The sequence below is a fragment of the Cryptomeria japonica genome, chromosome 1 (assembly GCF_030272615.1).
Source record: "Cryptomeria japonica chromosome 1, Sugi_1.0, whole genome shotgun sequence".
Lineage (NCBI taxonomy): Eukaryota > Viridiplantae > Streptophyta > Pinopsida > Cupressales > Cupressaceae > Cryptomeria > Cryptomeria japonica.
In genome coordinates, this window is record NC_081405.1 from 546,658,682 (window position 1) to 546,683,599 (window position 24,918).

The window sequence follows — 24,918 nt, forward strand, 5'->3', positions numbered from 1 at the left end:
ACATCCAGAATCGGGTTCCTCACAAAGCTTTGCAAGGTGTTACTCCTTTTGAAGCTTGGGCTGGTAGGAAACCGATTGTGAGACATTTCAGAGTCTTTGGGTGTCTAGCATGGGCTTGCATACCTCTGCAGAAATGCAAGGCATTGGAACCACAGAGTCGACCTTGCATATTTGTGGGATATCCTGAGGGTGTTAAGGCATACAGATTGATGGATCCAGAGACACATGAGGTATTCATTGAGAGGAGTGTTCACTTTGAGGAAAGCTCTCCTAGCTTAGCCTCTCTACCTCCTCCACCTTCCTCCATTGTGGATAGTGATGTTAGTGATTCAGATGATGAGACTCCCTCAACTCTGACTCGCAGGGTGACACCTCTGCAGAGTCCACTTGCAGTTGAGGAGCCTCATTCTCCACCTCCACCTAGACCTCGTTGGGCTCGACAGACACTTGAGTCTATGGGTTCTCTTGTTGGGGATCCTTCAGATACACTGAGAACTTGATCACAACATCAGGATCTTCCACATGCATTCATTGCTACTACTTCCAATCCATAGACATTTAGGGAAGCATCAGGGGTTCCTGAGTGGGACCAAGCTATGGAGGAAGAGTATAGTTCCTTGATGAGGAACAACACATGGGATTTAGTCCATCTCCCTAAGGGGAGAAAGATGGTTCGATGTAAGTGGATCTATCGGACCAAGTTTGCAGCGGATGGTAGTGTGGATAAGTATAAGGCTCGGCTTGTTGCGAAAGGTTTCTCATAGGTTGCAGGTGTTGACTATACTGAGACCTTTGCACCCGTAGCCAAGATGAACTCCATTCATTTGACACTTGCTATTGTTGCAGCTCATGGTTGGGTTGTACATCAGATGGATGTGAAGAGTGCTTTTCTTCATGGTGATCTTGATGAGGAGATTTATATGGAGCAGCCACAGGGTTTCATCCAGGATACTTCCTTGGTTTGCAGACTAAGGAAATCTCTCTATGGCCTTAAGCAGGCCCCCAGGGCTTGGTACGCCAAGATAGATTCCTTTCTTCTCTCCGCAGGGTTCACTAGGTGTCATTCCGATCCGAATGTCTACATTTTGCGATAGGATGACTCTCACTTGATACTTGTGCTCTATGTTGATGACTTGATCATTACAGGGAGTATTTCATCCATCATTAGCAGGGTCAAATCTACTATGCATGACAGATTTGCTATGACTGACTTGGGTCTTTTGCACTACTTTCTCGGGATAGAGATTTCACAGTCACCTTCCGGGATTACACTATCGCAGCCCAAGTATGCTCTTGATCTACTTGCACGCTTTCATATGGCTGATTGTAAGCCTGCCCTAACTCCCTTTCTTTTAGGAGTCAAGCTTGAGGCTCATTGTTCTTCTCCACTAGTTGATGCCACTTTGTATCGTCAGCTTGTGGGTAGTCTCATCTACTTGACTCATACACGCTCTGATATTTCATTTGCAGTTGGCATGGTTTCCCGCTTCATCCAGGAACCACATGAGCTTCATTGGAAAGCTGCCAAACACATCCTTCATTACATCTAGGGTACACATCACTATGGGATTCACTATGCAGCAGGCACAGGACTTCGCTTGGTTGGTTACACAGACTCCGATTGGGTTGGCGATCTAGTTGATCGTAAGTCTACTTCTGGTTACAATTTTCACCTTGGTTCGGGCCCCATTTGTTGGCAAAGCAAGAAGCAACATGCTATTGCTCTCTCTTCGATTGAGGTTGAGTATCGAGGCACTGTTAACGTAGCGACTGAGACCATTTGGCTCCAGCAGATTCTCACAGAGTTTGGATTCACCACTCCACGACCGACAGTTCTACATTACGACAATCAGAGTGCTATTGCGATCTCAAAGAACCTGGTCTAGCACCAGCGGACCAAACACATCAAGATTCATATGCACTATATCCGAGAGCTCATCCAGGAGCAGGTCATTGATTTGCAGTATTGTCCTACAGTAGAGCAGGTTGCTGACATATTCACCAAACCTTTCACCGAGAGTAAGTTCCAGCAGTTGTGAGCTCTCTTGGGGGTGCGGGATGTGTCATTAGGGGGGGCCAGCTGACTTCTCCTTCCTCTCTTATGGGGGGGACTTTTTCCTCTTTGAGGTTTTGTCCTTCTTCTTTGAGAGTCTTTTGTACATTCATCTCTCTTTTGGGGGGGAGTTTTTTCCCACTGGGTTTTCTCCCTTTCTCTGTTTGTGAGAGATTGCATTGCATAGTTTTGCTTGCATTTGCATATTGTACATGGGTACCTATCATAGCCTAGTAGCCGGGACCCATCTTGCATTGTTGACTTGAGTCTTCATTCCTCTAAGTTGCACTTAAGGGGGGGTGTTGGTGTAAATAAATATTCATTTTGGATATTATTACACTTACTTAAGTTAACTTAGGATAATGCATCTCTTCATAGTTTGGATTTGAGACACTTAGGGAAGTGTGCACATAGGGATAGAGCTTGTAGGAGAAATTCCACCTTTTGTGGTCTTATTTTGCTGTTACACTCCACATTCGGTGGGTCATCCACCTCTTGTGGAATATTATATTATTTCTCCTACCTACCCTTAGTATTTCTTACCTACCCTTGTTTCTCATTGAGCCACATGTCATATTTGTGTGCTCATACATCCATATGGCCTTGCCTATATAAGCAGGCCTCTATTCATTGTATTGGTTAATCCAGTTGATCATTTTGCATATTGATGAGAATACAGTTTGTTCTTGTCATTCTATTGTCTCTTTTATGCTTTTCATCGTGCCCTTGATCTTGGCAAAATCCTACATTTCTTTATGTGGTCATTACATTATTATGTATCTTTTCACCTCTCCTCAAATAAAGCCCACAATAATGTTATGAACTCAACTTGAGGGGACATATGATATCTATCACTATTTTATTTTTGCATAGTTTCATGCTTGCAAGTATTGTGTGTTGGAAATGTGCCTCTAATTCACTTGACATATATGAGTTGATCAGAGTATCCTACACTGATAGAATAGAAGAGTGTTTCTTTCTTGGTTATTGAACACCTTCTGATCAGTATGACTTAAACTGATGTCTTCTTTTCTATCAGGATAACTTCATCTTTCGGGAAGACTACATCAAAGTTGTGTCGATGACCGATGCACCTATCTTAGGTGCTATGGGTTGCCATCGGCTATCGGAGGTTCTAGTTTGGAGTTAAGCTGATACCCAATGAAGTCACCTTCGGCAATTGGGTTGATATCGACAATCAGGTCGACGTGATGAAGGCTACACCAAAGTCCCAATGAGTCTACTTGTTTTGCTTATTGGGATAGCAATTTTGGGCATGAACTGATGACCCGATGAGACCATCTTAGGTTATCGGGATAAGAATGCAGAACGAGGTAAGATCACAATGTTGGTTCCGATGAGTCGATGAGGTCTGCTCTTGGTTATCGGAGATCGGGGTAACATTTCATGTGTTTTGCTGATGACCTGATGGAGTCGCCTTCAGTGATCGGGTATCATCGGATGATTACCTCTACCGATTGAAAGCTATACTGATGGTTGATGGAGCGGAGACCGACTTCGGATGTGAGATCGAACTGAGATCCAAAAGGTGAACACTCAGACACTAAGGATGAGACTATCGGTGTATATGAATACAAACCGACTCGACTCTCTAATACATGTGGGATAATTTGTTTTTCATGATTGCAAACTGATAGAGACAGTTCAACTTCCCAACCGTCTCACGTAGGTGTAACGATCGACCAGTTTGGTATTTGAAGCCAAATGTGAACCGAATGTATGGTTACGAGTTACAATAGCCATTGAGCATTCTGTAATTGTTGTGTGATCCGAGTGTTGTATGTTACATCTAGAACGATTGATTGACAGAGTGAAAGGAAGTCTGCAGACTGAACTTTATTGTATTTAACATACTGATAATAAATATATTTTTTGTTTGGTGGTGAGTTTTTCTCCCGAAAGGGTTTTCCCACGTTAACTCTGTGTGTTCTATCTTTGTGTTGTTTAATTGTGTATGCTCATGCTTGTGCCATATTCTATAAAAGTTGAAAATTTGTAAACACTAGTCTAGTTTCCCCTACAAATTGATATTAGGGAAGCGAATTTCCGCACTTGTTTTCCTTACATGTGGTATTAGAGCTTGGCTCGTTTTATTATCCTTGTTGGGTAGGGTTGGTTTTTTGTGTCAGTTTTGTTTCAGTGAGAGTCTTGCAAAGTGTCTACTTGGTATTTTTAAAGGTTAAGATGGTGAGCACCTCAGGGCGCATAGACATGGAGAAATTTGATGGTTCCAGTTTCAAACTGTGGAAACTCAAGATGGAAGACTTGTTGGTCGATCAAGATCTTTGGATTGCGATGTTTGTATAGAAACCTACAGGCATGAAGTAAGAGGATTGGGATTTAGCCGACCGGAAGTCAAGGGGTCTAATCAGGCTATGTCTTGTTGATTCTGTTATGTTAAACGTCCATGAGGAGAAAACTGCACATCTTCTCTGGAATAAGTTGGGAGATATTTATCAAGGAAAATCCTTGGTGAATAAACTTTTCTTGAGGAAGAAGTTGTTTTCTCTTAAGATGGATGCAGGAACACCATTGGCAGACCACTTGAATGCATTCAACATGGTTCTTGCATAGTTAACTTCTATTGGTGTGGCCATTCAGGAAGAAGAATGTTGCATGCTTCTATTGTGTTCATTGTCTGACTCTTGGGATCACTTAGTGATGGCTATCGGTAGTACTACAACCCAAGTCAAGATGGATACTGTGGTGAATACTCTTTTGTGAGAAGAAATGAGAAAGAAGTCTTTTGAGATGACAAAAGATGCACTCTTTGTTCGAGGTAGATTGAAGGACAAAGACAAGAAGAAAGGAAAGAAGTCCAAGTCTCAAGAGAGATTTAAATCTCCGGGAAAGAAGTCAAAGGTGAAGTGTTGGAACTATGGGCAGAAAGGGCATATCCAAAAGGATTGCAAGGAGGAGGAGAAGAAGAAGAATTATTCTAACATTGAATCTTCTCAGAGTGATGCGCATGCATTTGTAGCAGCCCTGGCAATACCTACCTCAAATGACACCTAGTTAGTAGATTCTGGCGCATCTTTTCACATGACCTCCCACAAGGAGTGGTTCTCAAAGTATGAATCGTATGCTAGTGGAAAGGTATATTTGGCTAGTGATTCTACATTGGATATTGTAGGGAGAGGTGGAATTTAAATTCAATTCCTAGATGGTAGAGTGAAGGGGATCAATGGAGTTCTTCATATACCAAGTCTAGCAAGAAACTTTCTCTCGGTAAGTAAACTTAATGATGTTGTAGTACAAGTTACATTTGTATCTGGTGGTTGCAAGATGACTAGGGGTTCCATTGTATTGGCAAAGGGTGATCGCATTGGTACACTGTATAAGTTAAATGTTGAGCCTATATGTTGTAATGTAACTTCTAAAAAGTCTGTTAAACAACTGTAATTATGCATAATGCTAATTCATTGGAAGCTAAACTTCCTGCTAAGAAAACAATACTCTGGCATAATAGGTTAGGCCACATAGGTGAAAAAGGTTTAAAAGCCTTGAAGAATAAGAATCTGGTTGAAGGTCTGGATGATTGTAGTTTTGAGTTTGATTTCTGCGAACACTGCATATATGGAAAACATAACCGTGTTCAATTTTATTCCAGTTCTCATAAATCTTCTGACATTCTGGATTATGTTCACTCTGATGTGTTTGGTCCAGTGGATGATCCTTCTTTGTCTAAGTCTAAGTACTATGTATCTTTTGTAGATGATTATTCAAGAAGGGCATTTGTGTATTTTCTTAAAAGTAAATCAGAAGTGTTCAATCGATTTAAGGAATTTAAGAACCTTGTTGAAAATCAGACTGGGAGAAGGATTAAATGTTTAAGAACAAACAATGGTGGTGAATACTATAGTGCAGATTTTCACAAGTACTGTGTTGATCATGGAATTAAGAGACATAAGACCATACCTTACACTCCACAACAAAATGGAGTCACTAAAAGGTTGAATCGGTCTCTAATGGAGAAAGAAAGAAGCATGTTGAGCGGAGCTGGGCTGGAATAAAAATTCTGGGTTGAAGCAGTTGCTACAACATGTTACCTACTAAATCACTCTTCTACTTCAGCATTGGTTGACAAAACACCTATGGAAGCATGGTCTGGTAAGAAACCTTCTTTAAGGCACCTTCATGTTTTTGGTGTAGAGGTATATACTCATGCGCCTGATGTGAATAGATCTAAGTTGGATAACAAAGCGATGAAATGTATCTTCATTGGCTATGGAGTTGGTGTGAAAGGATACAAAATTTGAAATCCAGTGATTGGTAAGGTTGTGTACAGCAGAAGTGTGATTTTTCATGAGTTGAAGCCTATGTCACTAGATCATAATATAGAAAGAGAGAGGAGAAGCTGAGGTTGAAATTCCTCTAGCCAAAGAAGAATCTTTAGAGATACCTAAAGATGAGGAGAGTTCAAGCAGTTCAAGTAGTTCAAGTAGTTCTGAAGAAGAACATGATGATGAGCCTCCTATGAAACCTCAAGAAGCCTCAACACTAGAGTTGAGAAGATCTACTCGAGAGAGGCAAAAACCTAATAGGTATACACCTAATAAGTATAGTCACTATATGTTGAATGTTAATTATGCTTATGCTTTACTTGCAGATACTGATGAGCCTAGGACTGTCAAAGAAGCAATTGAAATGCCTGATTCAAAAATCCTGGTTGGAAGCCATGAATGATGAAATGTCATCATTGGATAAAAATGGAACTTGGGATTTGGTGTCATTTCCTAAAGGTAGAAAGCCTGTAGGCTGCAAGTGGGTGTTCAAAAATAAATATGGTCTAGATGGTAGCATTGACAAGTACAAAGCAAGACTGGTTGCAAAGGGGTATTCGCAAAAAGAAGGTATTAACTATGGGGAAATATTCTCTCCTATAGCTAAGCTGACATCTATCAGATTTCTCTTGTCACTTGCAGCAACATATGATTGGGAGATTGAGCAGATGGATGTGAAGACAACATTTCTTCATGGTGATCTTGAAGAAGAAATTTATACATCCCAGCCTAAGCACTTTGTGGGAAAAGGTAAAGAACATCTGGTATGAAAACTCAAGAAGTCTCTGTATGGTTTGAAACAGTCTCCCAGAATGTGGTATCAAAAGTATGATACATTTTTTTTGTCCTTGGAATTTGTGAGATCAAAAGTTGATCATTGTGTTTACTACAAAACTGATGGTGATAGGATTCTTATCATAGCTTTGTATGTAGATGATATGTTGTTCATAGAAACACAAAAGGTATGATCTCGGATTTAAAATCTCAGCTTTCTATGAAATTTGAAATGAAGGACTTAGGACCAGAAAATTACATTTTGGGAATGGAGATCAAAAGGGATACATCTAAGAGGAAACTTTGGCTCAACCAGAGAAAGTATATAACCAATGTTCTTGACATGTTTCATATGTCTGACTGTAAACCATAGGTTGTTCCCATCTTACAGGGAACTAAGTTGTTTGTGCTTGACAGTCTGAAATCTCCAAAAGAGATTGAAGACATGAAAAGTGTACCTTATGCAAGTGCCATAGGCAGTCTGATGTATGCTATGGTTTGTACAAGACCAGACATTTCCCAACCAGTGGGAGTACTTAGCAGTTTTATGTCGAATCTAGGAAAGTCACACTAGGATGTTGTAAAGAGAGTGTTTAGATATCTGAAGGGTACTTTAGACTTTGCATTATGTTATCATGGTAATCTAAAGGATTCAAAGAGAAATCTCAGTGTTTGTGGTTATATGGATTCTGATTGGGCAGGGGATATTGATAGCAGGAGATCCACTAGTGGATATGTTTTTGTCCTAAATGGTGGAGCAATTATTTGGATGAGCAAGCGGCAAGTTGTAGTCACTTTGTCCACTACAGAGGTAGAATACGTGGTGACCACACATGCTTGTAAAGAAGCAGTCTAGCTTAGGTGTTTGAGTTCAAATATTGGTTTTGATGCAGGGTAGGTTGAAATCTGGAGTGACAGTCAGAGTGCCATATGTTTGGCAAAGAGTCCTACTTTCCATGTCAGATCGAAGCATGTTGATGTTCAGTATCACTTCGTTCGTGACATGGTGGAAGATGGAAAAGTTTATCTCAAAAAGGTAGACACTTTGGAAAATATTGCAAATGCCTTGACAAAACCGGTGAGCATGCACAAGTTCAAGTGGTGTTCAAATTCTATGGGTCTTGATACCCATGTTCCTCAATAACATATGAAATGGTAATCGGTCCAGTGAATTCCTTGTCAAGTGGGAGTTTGTTGGAATTGTGCCTCTAATTAACTTGACATATACGGGTTGATCAGAGTAGCCTACATTGATGGAACAATAGAGTGTTTCTTTCTTGGTTATTGAACACCTTTTGATCGGTATGACTTACACTGATGTCTTCTTTTCTATCAGGATAACTTCGGCTTTTGGGAAGACTGCATCAAAGTTGTGTCGATGACCCGATGAACCTATCTTAGGCACTACAGGTTATCATCGGTTATCGGAGGTTCTGGTCTGGACTTAAGCCGATACTCGATGAAGTCGCCTTTGGTGATTGGGTTGATATAGGCAATCGGGTCGACGTGATGAAGGCTATGCAAAAGTCTTGATGAATTTGCTTTGTTTTGTCTTGGAGTGCTTCGCTTATCGGGATAGCAGTTTTGGGCATGAGTCGATGACCTGATGAGACCACCTTAGGTTATTGGGATAACAATGTAGATCAGGGTAACATCGCAGTATTGGTTCCAATGAGTCGATGAGGTCTGCTCTTGGTTATCGGAGATCGAGGTAACATTTCATGTGTTTTGCCGATGACCTGATGGAGTCACCTTCAGTGATCAAGTATCATTGGGCGAAAGGCTCTATCGGTTGAAAGCTATACTGATGGCCAATGGAGTGGAGATCGATTGTGGATGTGAGATCGAACCGAGATCCAAAAAGGTGAACACTCGAACACTAAGGATGAGATTGTCGATGTATATGAATACGAACCGACTTGACTCCCTGATGCATGTGGGATAATTGTTTTTTCATGATTGCAGACTGATAGAGATAGTTTGACTTCCCAACCATCTCGCGCAGGTGTAATGGTCGACCAGTTTGGTATTTGAAGCCAAATGTGAACCGAATGTATGGTTACGAGTTACGATAGCTATTGAGCATTTTGTAATTATTATGTGATCCAAGTGTTGTATGTTACATATAGAATGATTGATTGATAGAGTGAAAGGAAGCCTGCAAACTAAACTTTATTGTATTTGACATATTGATAATAAATTTATTTTTTGTTTGGTGGTGGGGTTTTCTCTCGAAAGGGTTTTCCCACGTTAACTTTGTGTGTTCTATCTCTATGTTGTTTAATTGTGTATGCTCATGCTTGTGCCATATTCTATAAAAGTTGAAAATTTGTAAACACTAGTCTGTTTTCCCCTACAAATTGACATTAGGGAAGTGAATTTCCACACTTGCTTTCCTTACATTGTGCAACCCAACTCAATCTCAACACAATTATTTCCTCATGCATAATTATTCCATTCAAACCTAGTTTTATATGGTTTTATTTTTACATATTTTATGGAGTCCAAATCAATCACAACTCCATGATTCTATTATACATAATTATCCCATTTGGTCTTATATAAATAGATGGTTTTATGCTTGCATATGTCATTGGGGATAACATAGCCACATAGCCACATATCCATGATTATCTTATGCATCTTAATATTAATCTTAGTTCTGCATAGCTTCATGCTTAGATACTCCATAGGGGCCAAGTAAGATATAACTCCATGATTTCCTTATACATCATGATTCCATTTATAGTAGTTACCTTTTATATGATGTCATTAAATATATATATGTCATAAAGGCCAACTTGGTCATAGATCCATGATTTTCTTATATCATGATTCCATTTGCATGTTAATGATGATTATTATTTTTTATGCGCATTAATACTATTTTGTGGTATAACTAACAATATTCTGTGTGTATATATGAGATAAGTTGGTTTTACATATTCATGAATATCATGTATTTTCATCCATTATTATATCCACTATATTATCTCTATTTCATTTGATCCATATTTTTTGGCATCAATAGGGTATATTGCCTCACTAGTTCACTACTAGGTTATTTGTTGACGTCAATAGGATATATTGCCTAACTAGTTCACTACTAGGTTCTATTCATACTTTTTTAGATAATATGTTTACTTAGGGGTCTAGGAATCTATCTAGAATTCTCAAGTTTTCATGTGAGCTTGTCTAATTTTATCTTATCTTTGTTAGGATTCAATAGCCAAAGCAATCAAACAATATCAATTATATAATAAAAATTAAAAAATAAATAATAATAATTTCACAACACATAGGTTTAATGTGGTTCACCCAATGTGGGCTACATCCATTGAGAAACACTCATCCACCTTTTTTTATTATCCAAAAAAATGAATTACAATCTTGCAACATAATCTCCTATTGTGTGTTATATCAATGTACTCACACTGCCTAAAATACATTGACCTTTAATATTCCATAACCACTCATTTATCAAGCATTTTTGGTAGTTTACAATGTCAATTTTCAATAGAAACTAACAACCAACTCCGTTATTAAATAATGAGAATTTTTCACTTCGAGGGTGTTGCCTCTTGCACTCCCCCATTAATAAATTTTGGGTCAAAATGTAGCTATCAAAGTGACTAAAATTTAAGACTTGCAACATGATCATTGACCACATACCAACAATATTTAGTTGTTTTATATCATAGGATTAAGAAATTTGTAACAATATTGTCTAATCCTATCTCTCAACCTTGCCTATATAAGTAAGGCCTCATGTACAATATGAAATGTAGGCAAAATATTATTATTGATCCATTATAAATTGATATTGTGTATTATTTCATCCATATAAAGTAATACATTTTCTTCCTCTACTCTCTTGTGGAAGGCTATTTTTGGTGTTGTAGGTGATCTTGGGGTATTAGAGCTCACTATCAACTCTTATATGGTATTAACACTCTAAATCCACAAATCTCTTCCCAAATTCGATAGTAGTTTAAGAATAATATTTTTTGGGGTCTATTTTGAGGAAAAAAGGACCCACCATTGAATCTAAAAGACACAAAAACCCTACTTTCATATATAACACTTCATATTTGGGTGAATTTTTTAAGTTTTTTACTAAGGTTTGTAAAAAAATGACAAACAATTTCATATATCAATTTTTTTTACAATTGTATATATTTTTATTAGCCATATAGATCTATGCAAGTAAGATTATAGTCGATAGGTTGCAAATTAGTATATTTATATAATATTCTATTTGCATATATAAAGTATAGGTTTGTGTAATCTCACATTAGAAATCACATCAAAAGGTATAGGTGAATTATATATTAATTATTTTTTCATTTCATTCTATCCATATTTGGTTCTTGGATCCATGGAAGTATCATCATGTCTAAGTCATATTCAAGAATAGAAGGATTAAACCTCCATGCATATCCCTACCACCAACAATACATGGGAGCCATCACTCCATTGTCTCTACCTAGGTTTCACCATCAAAGCACTACCTAAGTAGCCCAAACTTAGTTCTACCACCTAAAAAAAGCAAAAAAAACACCTCCATTATCTTCTTGTCAGATCTAGCCACCTTTGTTATGTCCTACCACTAGTTCATCACCAAGCCCATTTTTTATTTTCCAACTCGAAAATATTTTCTATTAGCTATATATTTCTACCCAAGTATTATTTTTTGAGTTATTATAATCATTGTAAAGAGGATTGCATGTAATTCATAGTGGTGTAGTCATAATTATTAGATTTTGTTATTGATTAAAGTTATTACTGATTGAAATTAGATCTCTCATTTTGACCTTTGATCTCATAACTTTCTATCTATTTATCTATTTTTTATTATTTTTGTAGCATTTGAAAGGTATTGAGATTCTATTTTAATATATTCATACAATTTTTCTAGATTCAATTCCAAGTATATTTTATTTAGTTTTTGCATATATCACACTTCAATTGATTACTTGGTCATCCTAAAACTTGGAGAACTTCTATCACTTTTGGGGGGCTTTATTTTTACTTTTGATTTAGATCTAAAAGGTTCCATATCAAATTTCTCTCTTGGTTCTTGTTGCTCTCATAGTAGAATCAGGTTCATTTGGGCTACTCACTCCTCACAATTTTCATACATGGAAGATGAAAATTTAACATTTATTAATTTCAAGGGTTTATGGTCTCCTTTGCATGAACATCTACTTAAATTCAATAGAGGGTATGAGATATTTTATCACACAAAAAAATGTGCTAATTTTATTGGCTTGATTACATTGAATATTTCTAACATCTTGTTCTTCCACAATGAGGAGTACACTACACTAAATACAAATATTTGTTTGGTAAATGTATTTAATTTTGTGCTTTGAAAATAGAGGTAGTATTGGAATCTCTATCTCATGATATATTTTCTACCATTGAGGATTATTTTGTTAAGTTCAAGTTCTTCAAATCTTAATTGGTTTGTTGTGGGAAAGATAAATCTAATAAGGAATATATATTTTCAACATTTTCTTCTACCTTTTATTTAACCATGTATTACTTAGCTAAATCATTTATCATGCCTTCCTTTGAGGTCCATTTTGTGACCATTTGAATAGACAAAAAGCTAATCTTATCCAATTAGACGCCCTTCCCAAGAGTCAAGAATTGTTAACACAAACACCTAAAGGAAAAGGAAAGAAGAAACCCCAAAAAGAAGATAAAATTTAATGAATTTTCCACCTCTTATAAAGAGAATAAACCTAAGAAGGATATACCCACATGTTCATATTACAAAAAATAAGGGTACAATGAACACATTACATTACAAATAATAGTTAGAGGATTTGAAGCACCTCCTTCAAGAGCATAATAATTCATTGCATTCAAATTATTATAGCTCATCTTCTTCTTCTATATCATCATAATCCACATAGTCAAGGATAGTTGGATTAGCTAATCGAGTTGATAAAAGTAAATCACTACTTTCATCTATAGGTCATGAGTCAAGGAGATGGCTTCTTGATTCTAGAGCCTCACATCATATGGATTCATCACAAGATTTGTTCTCTTCATTTGAGCTTTGCACTTTACCACATATTTAATGGGTAACAACACATATATGTTTGTTTGAGAACAAGGATCTACTGACATAGGATATGTAAAATTCAATGATATATTGTGTGCCCCATCCTTGTCAACCAATACCTTTTATTTATTAGATTACACATAATGGAGTAGGGAAAATAGTTGAGTTCACACCCAATTTGTATTATCAAAGAATTAGAGAGTAGAGGTATTAGTGCTATTGGGATGGTAGATCATTCATGTAATGCCCCGCCAGGAACCCTAAAGGAAAACAACACAACTAGGCAACTAAAGGGTGAAATATTTTTTTTTCAAAGATTAAGTGCATTAATTATAGCAATTGCACGTTTAATAACACAACGAAAGTCTAACACATGATTTCCTAAGGGTTACCAACAAAGATTAATTCATAGATTATATTAACGCCATGGTTAATCTAATTGTCCATTTAATTAGATAAATTAAATGCTTAAGATAAAACCTACACATACATCTAAATTCCAAAATGAATGAACCAAAGTATTCCAATGCATTTATTTATCCATAAACCATTTATACATAAGATCAAAGCAACTGAATTAACATACATTCCACTGACATAATATTACAATATCCATAAATACATGGAATCCAAAAGTTACAATATCAAGGTTACATAAAATTTTGATACAATGACCACAAGGTCTCAACTGAACAAAGATCACGAACATGAGCTAAAACATGAACCACAAACCAAGAAACACCAGCAAAGCCTTTCCTCGCCTGAAGATACAATCCAGAACATCCGATGGGAAGTGGCACTACCACCCGACCATGTGATCTCGAAATGGAACCACCCCATCGTGCTAGGAGATAGTAGAAAACCCTCAAGCAAGAAAAATAAGACAAGTATGAAAGAACTACATGACTCCGTAAATATCCATGTGACTCAACTCACAAACACTAGTGACTCTAAGGAGAAAGTGTCATCACATAGCTTACAGTGGTTACCCTGGTAGGCCTCCATAGGTCTTAGCCCCCATCCTGGGTTATCCTGGTAACCTCTCCCGAACCTCCAGCTCCATCTAAGTCTCATGCAGACCCTACCAATCCTTTCATGAAGACAAGGTGGTAACTTTGCCATTCTAGGCCTTCTCACAACATTATGAGCCCTATACTAGCACTCACCTATGCACGAGGTACATTATCTTAATTAATATTTATTCTACCCACCCCCTAATCAATTATTAGGTTATCACTTTTTAACTGACTTTTGACGGGTTATCCTGCCATCCACTTCGGGTGCGGCCCCTGCTTGAAAGCCACTCTCTCATAGGACACTAATAGGAAAGGTCTCTCTCTACGAGAACTCTATGGCAAAACAGATAGCCATATCTAATCCTGGCAAACCACAGGTGAAGGATACACAATTACTAACCCGGGATTGACCATTTGGAACAAAACACACAATGGCTCACATCAACAGGGTTATACAACAACACTTGACCAAGGAGATATAACAACATATGATATAACGACAACTCAACCAGAATTGCAACGAAATTAAGCTTGACTGCAAACACCATTTACACAAGATCCTAATACACGCAATCTTTTCTTTAAACAACCAAAAGCATAAATAACTTGCAATTGAAGATTTTCCAGAAAATAAGAAAATACAACTATATTAATACAAGAAAATCAATGTTGTCATCTATCCAATAAGGTTAAATAAATTCACATATGAGTTAATCTCCTAATGTGTTTCCAAGCATAAATATAAAATCTAAAAAATTACATGCTTTTTTGAAAATACCCAAACTCTGAATTATATATATATATATATATATATATATATATATATATATATATATATATATATATATAATATAATTATATGAATACATATATATACATGGTATATATATTATATACTTATAATCATATTACAAAATATATATGTAAACTCATGAATTAATTTTCATAGTATTAAAATAATACTAAAATAATATAATGCCCATAATAAAAAATAACTTTTATATATATATATATATATATATATATATATATAATAAATTAATTAACAAAAAACCAAATTACACATCCCTGACATGAAAACCGAAAGTGCCTATGTCCAAAGTATACATAGGGAAATGTGAAATCAATAAACTCCCGCTCCCTGCACGGTAACACATGCTACCGCCAGTAGTACTGCTACCGTACGGTAGTCGTACTACCATCAGTAGTGGCTACCAATTATTTATTTTTTTATTTTTTTTAAATTATATTTTTTTTAATATATATTTTTTTAAATACAATAACCTAAAAAAACCAGTAAATTGATTTTCAACCAAAATTTATTTCCAATCCAATTTATTTACAGGGAAATTAAATATTACATAATTTCTCCCAAAATAATATAATAAAATAATTTCCCTTAACTTTTAATAACACAATAAATTTAATTAATGATTAAATTTATTTCTATAATAACCGAATAATTTCATAGAGATACACAAATATTAAAAAGGACTGCCATAGCCAAATATCGAAACAAAAATCAAACAAGAGGGAATATTTTCTCTGGTAAATCCCATTCCTCCCAAATCTTGCAATTTTCATGCACAATAAAAATCTTGGCAAAATTTGCCACATTAACTTTTCCCAATCTTTTCAAAATTTTAATCTAAAAACACCTAGGAAATAACTTCTTTCCATAAACTAGAAATTAAATTCAGGAATGGACTTTAACCAAGAATTAGACATGACTTTAGATTTGACAAACATCTTAACACACACATCATTCAGAAAGAAGAAAGAAATAAAATATTTTCTTTAAAACAAACAATCAAACGAAGCCACCCAACCTGGTATAGCTTTCCTGGAAGAAATTTGTAGAAGAGAACCAATCCTTCAACAAGCTTCCAAATAAATTTCTCTTCACCTAAATCCCTGACCTATTTCCTGTGATCCCCCAAAATAAAAGACCTATTCCCCTTTTAAACTAAAATTCTAGGTTGCATATATTTTTCCCAAAAAACCCTAAATATTTAATTTTAGTAATAAAAGCAATTTTCTTTTCTTTTCTAATTTCCTAACAAAGGATAAGTTAACATGCAATAATAAAAAATTATTTTTCTTTCTTTTATTTCCTCATGCAAATTAATTAATTTTCTAAATAAAGAAATTAAAGCAATATTTTAATTATAATTAATTCTTTTACTCATTTATTTATTCTTTTATTCTTTTATTTATTTAAAATTCTAGGAAACAATAAATGAAATTAATCTAATTTATTTTTCACTAAAATTTAAATAAAATATATTTCCAATATCATGCAAATTGCAATTTCATTTAATAAATTCTTTTTCATTAATTAAATTTATAATCTCAATGCATAAAATACATAATTCAAAAATACCAACTATGAGATACTCCATAAATTTAATTAATTAATTAAATCCACTAAAACACACAAACTAAACAAACCTCAAGTAAATACTCATAAAAGATCAAACGACAAAATATGAAGGTCGAACAAACTGATAGGATGACCAACTGACGACACTAACAAGAGTGTAACTGGGTAAAATAGGGTCAACTACTATCTCCTCCACTTTCATCGGACAATATAAGGCACACTCGGACCTGTGAAGCCAGGTGGAGACGATACCTCGTACCTACCTTGTACTTGTACCTGCAATATCCTGCATCACCGAACCACACATGCATATATACAATATAGAAAACACGACATACACACTGATGAAGGAGAATCGTGACGTTCCCTATCTCACCGGAGTGAGTGAAGGAAAATCGTCTCCTTGCATCCAATACACTTGCAGACACACAACATATAATTACAAATTGCATAGATAAAGTAAAGTGTCAGTACATAGCAATAATCCATAAAATACCATAATTCACAAGTACTGAAATACTGCAAATAAATTATGCATCTCATATCCAAATAAAGCATGAAATAATGTCATATAAGTCTAAATAACACATCATGGTAATGTATCCACTAAAAGTAAACAATAATAAAATATGAGTCTAATAAGTTCAAACGAGTAGGGGTACTACAATTCATCTCAATTCTATACCTTTTCACATTTTATGTATGATGATGATGCAATTATTTTGAGTGGTATTAAAACTCATGCATCTAGTATAAATCATATTTCTAAGGAGAAGTTTCATCACTTGAACATTATAGCTCTTGAGACTTGTGCTAGGAATCTGTATCCTCCACCTCCTCCTTATTTATATTTCAAAGTTCTCATGGCTTCCAGTACTTTATTTTAGCAAGATAATCATAGTATTTCACATTCAATTTTGTGGGATAAGCACTTGACATATATATTGTATTTATTTTGTAAGTCTCATATTATATATTTGTAGGTTACAATTGAGGGCTTATATCTCACCTTTGATGATAGTTACATCACAAATATTATTACCCCATCATTTTCTTTTAAAACTATTCATTAATTTTTACATAATCTTGATTTGTTATATTCATTAATTGGGGTAGCAACTTATTTTGTCGTGGTATACTCTAGCATGGAGGAACTCGACTAGTTTTCAAAGACACCTATCATGAGACTTCTTCCCTCATTTCTCTTCTTGGAGTTTAATTTTCTTCTACTTCAACGATTGGACTTTTTTCTTCCCAAGGGGAGGCATTTTGTACGCATTAGATTCTCTTTTTTCTTCAAGCACTCAACATTAGCATAGGAGATACTTCATTATGGATGGATCTGTAGTCTCACTATTTATTTCCTATGAGGTGATATATATTATAGATTTATGATGGATGTATTCATTGTGAGATCATGTTGAGTCCTCCATTCATCTCTCCTTCCAGCACTTGTGCATGATTGTTTTCTTCAATTCTCTCATTTAGAGAGGGTTTTTTCTTATAGGGTTTCTCTTCTTTACTCCATTTTAGATTATTTATAATTGGGTACCTAATATGTCCTAGTATCTAACACCCATCTTTGCATTCTTGTGTCATCCTTCTACCATTTCATTTTTCTTACTTCTCCCTAAGTTGTACTTAAGGGGGTTGTTGGTGTGGATGGGGTATTTTACCTAACTAGTTCATCTAGTAGATCCTATTAACACTCGTTCACATGTTAAGCTTACTTAGGGGTCTAGAAATTTTTCTATAAGTCTATCTATCAAATGATATTATCTTATCTTGTCTTTAGTTGTATCATTAAATAGGATTATGATACTAATAGAGTTATTGATTCAACCCCACAAGTCTCAACAATTAGCTGCAAGCAAAACACCTATCACAAATGAAGATTAAGCAATATGATTTGCTCAACAACTTGAGAATTGTGTTGATACATAAAATAATATCATTACAATGGAAGATGCATCCTTATAAAAAGGATAATTAAACCCTAGATCTAAACCCTAGAGAAAGATCAAATCAACTAATGACAAGTGTCCACATCACATGAGCTAGTATTAGCCTAATCTAATAAAATAAAATAAAACTTGTATGTTTAGCTTATGTGAATAAAGTAATAAGGGACCTAATTAGACAATTAAATAGGTCATATGATATCCCTCAACCTTGCTTATAATAAAAAGGCCTCATGTACATTATGAAATATGAGGAAAATATTGTTGTTGATCAATTAATGATCATTGTGATGAATACTAAGAGGGGGGTGAATTAGTATACCCAATAACTTAAACAAACACTTAAGCAGTTTAACTATAGACTGGTGTAGAGGGTTAAACAATAAACTGATTAGAACATAAACAAGCCAAATAGAAAATAAAGCATTCGCCCACAGAAGTGCAATCACCATAACACAAGATGTTTTGACGTGGAAACCCAAATGGGAAAAACCACGGTGAGTAAAACTCACAAGTCAACTATCTACAGAATAGTAACCAGACCGGTTAAGGTCTTACAATGTTCTTCACCAGAACATATCCTATTAGGAATCCAGATCTTTGTTAGGAGATAAGTCCTGTTAGAGACTACCCTGTTAGAGGATTTCAGATTCACAACTGTGAACCACCTTGTTAGAGGATTTACAATAGGCTTGGCTGGGCCTACCTGGTTAAGGTTTCAGACTTGTCGAAGATATTAGTAATCAACAAGTGAATGATCTAGATAGTAGCACAGAATGCTTGACTAGATCCTTGACAACTCCTTGTTAATACATTCAAGCATTACTTCAGTCTTCTATGTTTTGCACTCTCAATCTCAGTCATGAGATACCTTTTCTTGATCAAACCTAATCTTCTCTCAAAAACTTACACATATCAACTTCCCTTCTATTTACAAAACCCTAGACATAATGTCCTTATATAGGAACTTGATTTCATGTCGGTCCAATAAGATTAGACTACAATTTCCTAGGTACAGTGCATATAGACACATTTGGTAGCATGACACAGAAACACCACCAAAGTGTTGGTGGATGATAACTCATCACACATTACATTTATACTGGTTAACTAAATATACCATTCAACAGTTAACAAGTGAAGACTGGAAAACTAGAACATAGTGTTCCGATCAAAAGATTAACTGTCGCTTGGGGTCTTCATTTAGCTTGAGATCTTCATACCACTTGGGGTCTTAGGTCATACTTTGACTGGTAAGCATTTTCTGCACAACACCAATAGTCTTCAACAAACAAAGACTATACATTTAATGACATACAATACCGGTTAGAATAGCTACCCGTTGAGAATAATTCATACATCAAATAAGTGTGTGTCCATCAATGACAATCACAACTAAACATCATCAAAATACCAACAATCTCCCCCTTTGGCATTGATGGCAACACTTAGGAAAATTTTTTACATCCAAGTGCTTTTGCAAAACAAAAATAGATGCCACAATCAAAATTACTCCCCATAAGCATATACACTACTCCCTTTACAAAAATTACAAGTATGTGTAGGAAATTGTAATACTCGCCAAAATTTTAATATACAATACTCCTCATTTGCCAACAATGACAAAGTAATGCAAAATATTGTCATTTTGCATAATATAAAAACAGAGTATGTGTTCATGACAATAAAGAATAAAACTTCTCAAAAAGAGATTTAAAGTTTTGCATAAAATTCTTCATGTCTGAAGACCACGACTCAAGAAGTGAGGCAGCAATTTCACTCTTGGTCTTCATCTGGAAGGCTAATTCTTCCATCACATCTATGGTGCTCAACTCCTATGTAACAGTGATAGCCTCCAAGTTCAGGAAGCACTTCTGAAGAACCTGCAATTTTGGCAATAGGAGCAACTGAAGCTCCTACAGATCTCGAGTCCGATTGCAGATCTCTGAGTCAAGCTTTACAATCTGATGCTGATAAATATGAACAATGGGTCCAAAGGCTATGAACAAATCATAGGGCAGTTTGAAGTTCCCGATGTACTTCTGTAAATCCTATTGTAATAGTGTCTTCTATTTCAGAGCATCTTCACAAAATAGGCGAGGTTGGCAGATTTTACTCAAGAGTAGGTGACCTTCACCCATAGCTAAACTTATATCACCTTTTTGTTTAAGCAATTTTACCTGGTCTTCATCCATTTGTTGTACTAAGGCAATTGTGAGTTCCTTTTCATGGCTTTTCTTTGATGTGGCCTGGGAAACATCTTCCAAACATTGCACCTAGTCATCGACTACTATGCAAAGAATTTTGAGCTTTGCCAATGAGGAATCGATACTAGGGAGGTTAGTACCGGGGATTAGATTGGAGAGGGTGACAACAACAAACTGAATGACATCATGCTCTTTCTTTTTCCTCAGTTCTTCCAATCTCTCCTGCGCTAAATGAATGCTTCGCAATAGCTCAGTCTCATCAACTGATTGGGTCAAACAGGAAAGAGTCAAATCAGTGGGACTGGTGGAATCAACCTGCTTGGCTTGATCTTTGGTTGCCTTAGGAATCTATTCTCCTTCTTTGGCCTTGATCTTCACTTGTCTTCTCTTCTCCTCTTCTTCTTTTTCTTGGGCTACCTTGGCAGCCTTCACTTTCTCCTCTTGTTTCTTCCTCTCTTCTTCTCTCTTTTTCTCCTCTTCCTTTTTCTTCTCTGCTTCTTTCCTCTTCTCCTCTTCTTCCTTCTTCTTCTTTTCCTCTTCTTGTCATGCTTTATCTTCTTGCTCTTTCTCTTGTTTTTCTTTCTCCACTTTCTCTTTTTCTTGTTTTTCTCTTGCCTCTTTCTCTCCCTTTTCTTTCTCTACTCTTTCTTTTTTAGCTTCCTCCTTATCTGGAGTGGTATCCTCAATATCTAGTGCATCAACATCTATGGGGTCATTATGTTCTGGTATTCTTTCACCCATATTGTCAAAGACTACATCCAATGTGGTTGTGGATAGGTCAGGCTCTTGCTCAGCCAACCGATTAGCTTCTGACACTTTTTGCATGTTGACAACAGCTTTAACCTGCAAATGGGTGTCTCTTTCCACTTCAGAAGTTTTCCCTCCATGTAGCTGAAGTCTCCTTCTCCACATGAAGAAAATGTTTTTGTTCTTGTCAATGATTTCAAACAATTATGAATTAGAGGCATCTAAAAAGTATTGAGCAAAAACTTTCTCCTTGATGTCTTGCTCTTTTTCAATGGCAATGCGCCATTTGTTGTCCAAAGAATCATACAAAGATTTAGAAGTAACTGATTTAATTTCAGAAGGTGACCAATCATTAATACATAGATATTTAATAAGTTCTTGTTCAACATCCTCCTTTTCACTATCATTGAAATCATCAAAATAGTCTTTTAAATCATCAAGAACTTTTCTTCTAATATTCTTTATGGTCCTTTGACAATGTGTCATAGGTTTGTAGGAAGAAATATCTATATTTACCGGTGCAGAGGTTGCTGGTACATTACCAGTTGACTTCATCTTCTTGGTTGATTGCCTTGTCTTTTTTACTTCTACCTTTGGTTCAGAGTCTTATGAATCTGGTGAGTTATTCCTAGTTTTCCTCTTCCATTCGAATACCTTTGCCGGAATAGCCTCCGGTTTCTTTTTAGCAGGTGACCTCTTGGTCACTTTAGGACTAATAGTAGATGTAACCGGTGTCGATACTGATGGCACTGCTTTACCCTTTTTCTTCTTTGGTACCTTAATAGGTTTGATCCTCTCTAAGTAAGTATCGGTCCTCTTCTTCTTGGGTTCCAGTGGTGAAGCTAGTAGGGTAGAGGCATATCCTGTCAATATATCATTTACCATTTCATAGTCCATAGGCCCAACTACATCTTTTCTGGGTTCGACCGCTTCCATTATGTAGTGATCTGTTTTGATGGTGAAACAAATGTCATCATCATATTTATTAACTAAATCACCAAATATTCTCATTCTCTGGTTCATCTTTAGTTTGAATTCATCAAAATACTTGTTTAGAGTCTTCGAATATGCAGTTCCTACTACTTGCAGACTCTCCTTTATTTGTTTGGAAACCAGTAGGTCAATTGACCATTGAACATCACCGACTCCAAGAAAATATCATTGAAAGTAGAAAAATAAACCAACAAGTAGTTGACCAAACTTAAACCTCTCAGTTTTGTCCGATTTGATCGACTTTAGGCTATCTATAAGTTGTTTCTACATACAAGTACATAAGTCACATTTTGCACTTTCCTTTATCATCCTGTAAGCGGCATGCACCATAGTTGAAGGAACAAAATTCATTCTGCTAGCATAGAATATTCTATACCCAATTACCATACATGCATATTTCACCAAATCATCTCTAAGGGTGTTGACCGTCATTTCCCATTGGTCACTCATAGAACCAGTGAGCTCTATCACTTTGGTTTTGGGGATCTTTCAAAGAACAGGGACTTCCCCAATGTTACGGAATCCAGTCACGACATGAATTGCCTCCGATGTAATGTCATGGGTTCATTCAAGGTACATCTTGTCACCATGAACCCTACTAAGGATGATCTTGATGTGTTCCTCCATAAATTCTTCAAGAAAGTATACTGCATTATGCAATTTCTTCTTCTATATTATGCTATATTCAGGTTTAATCTTTTTATCCTCTCCACAGAACATACTCAACTGGGAGTGAATTACTAGGGACCCTAGGTCTTCTAGTTTGCAATCAATATATCCTAAAACATCGCCTTCGACAATGACTCCGACGGGAATTTGAGATAGGGCATTATATCTCATCTTAAGAAGCTTAGCTGTATCCTTAGGTTTAGTAGAACTAGAGGGGATATTAGATGTAGATGCCATATCAAATGGATTCCAAATGATAAGAATGTTTTGACGAGAAATACCTTTACTCTCCAAACTTAGGGTTTGCCGATGTCGAGCAAAAAACACTTCTCCAGACGCTTGATTACCACTTTGACGTTCACACTGATAGCACGAAGTAGCTGCAAGATCTTGTGCAAGATTCCTTTCTGAATTCTTTCGAATGCAAGATGAATCGCTCTGGTTGCACTGCTCAGGCTAGAAAAATTCTTCTCTGAAAATAGGTAAGTAAAAATGAGGATAAAAGTCACTTTTAAACATGCTCCCACCTACCATAATAAATGCATCACTATTAGGGTTCAAACCCTAATTTTACCTTTTACCGCTTTAGTTCTTCTATCAATTGACAAGTAACAAATATCGATAAAGGTACTTTACCGATATACTCTGGGGGTTTCAAAATGTTTATACCGATACGTCCCCCCTAAGCTTTTTGAAGCTCAATTTGCTAGTTCAGAGATTTCCACACTTGGTGCGGAAATTGGTACATCTTGTGGCTTCTCTTCAAATTTCTTTTTCTAGGTTTTGTCCATATTTGCCTGAACGGTTTCAACATCAATCTTCCCTTCAGTGTTGATCGGTATGTCTCCCGATGGATTCTTTCTCAGTCTACATGCTCTGGCAGTGTGTCTCGGTTTGTTGCAGTGATAGCATACCATTCCAGGTGTTCTCCATGGTCTGGTGCTCACATTTCCATTCTTCCTTCTACATGTTGCAGTAGTGTGACCGCTACCACGACAGATCAGACAGGTTTCTCTCCAACTGGTTGCCACTTCATAACCATTTGACTGGTGGTCATGGGTTCTGTACCAATTTGGGTTCCGGTTCATAGGAGGTTCTGGGACAACTCCATTGGATCTTGGTGGATAACTCCCAGAGTTGTTCATAACTGACCTGCACTCAAAGGCTCTATGCCCAAACTTGTTGCATGCATAAAAGTGACCATTAAATCTACTAGGTCTAGCCGCATTGTTTTGAAAGTAAGGAAAGTTATTGTAAGGCTTTCTCCTACATACATTGGCAGTATGTCCTTCCTTAAGACAGTTAAAGAAAACATGTTTGAACTTTTTCTTACCTTTATTCCCACTGTTGTTCTTAGGTGCGGATTGCTTCTCCAGTGCATCACTCTTGGTTCCAGAGCTCTCACCTTCCTCGTATCCAGAGAAACCAAGTCCAGCAGTATCCTTTTATGGCTTTATCGATTCCGGATTTTGTTCTAACTTAGCAGCACTTCGGTTGAACTTAGCAATTATCTCTTTTGTCTCAGTAAGTTCCTTGGAAAGAGCATTATTGGTCTCATCAAGGTTTCATTTTGAGAGATAGCTGCATTCAGTTCATCTTGTATTTCTTCTTTCTCTTCTTTACCCTCTTGCAGATAGGCGATAATGGTACCGATTTCTTGCTTCAATTTAGAGATCTCATGCTCCTTGTCCTTTACCAAATCTTCATCTTTTCTTCTATTTTCTAGTTCCTGACT